Raw genomic sequence first — 211 nt, 5'->3', positions numbered from 1 at the left:
CTGTGTGAGAAGACCTAGGCAGAAATGGTCAATACAGGCAAAAATAATAACAGCCCCTCCCCTTTCCCCCTCCTCCCAGCTCAGGTTCTGTCTGAGGAATGGCCCTGAGGCAGGAGGAGCTGAGTTCCCCCCTCCTTGGAGCCATGAGGTGGCCAGGATGCCCCACACAAGGGCGTGACATCCGGGTGCCAGCTGGGCGAGAACTGGGTCC

This window comes from Neophocaena asiaeorientalis, unplaced genomic scaffold, assembly GCF_003031525.2.
Source record: "Neophocaena asiaeorientalis asiaeorientalis breed wild unplaced genomic scaffold, Neophocaena_asiaeorientalis_V1.1 scaffold46, whole genome shotgun sequence".
NCBI lineage: Eukaryota > Metazoa > Chordata > Mammalia > Artiodactyla > Phocoenidae > Neophocaena > Neophocaena asiaeorientalis.
Note: the sequence above shows the minus strand (reverse complement) of the source record.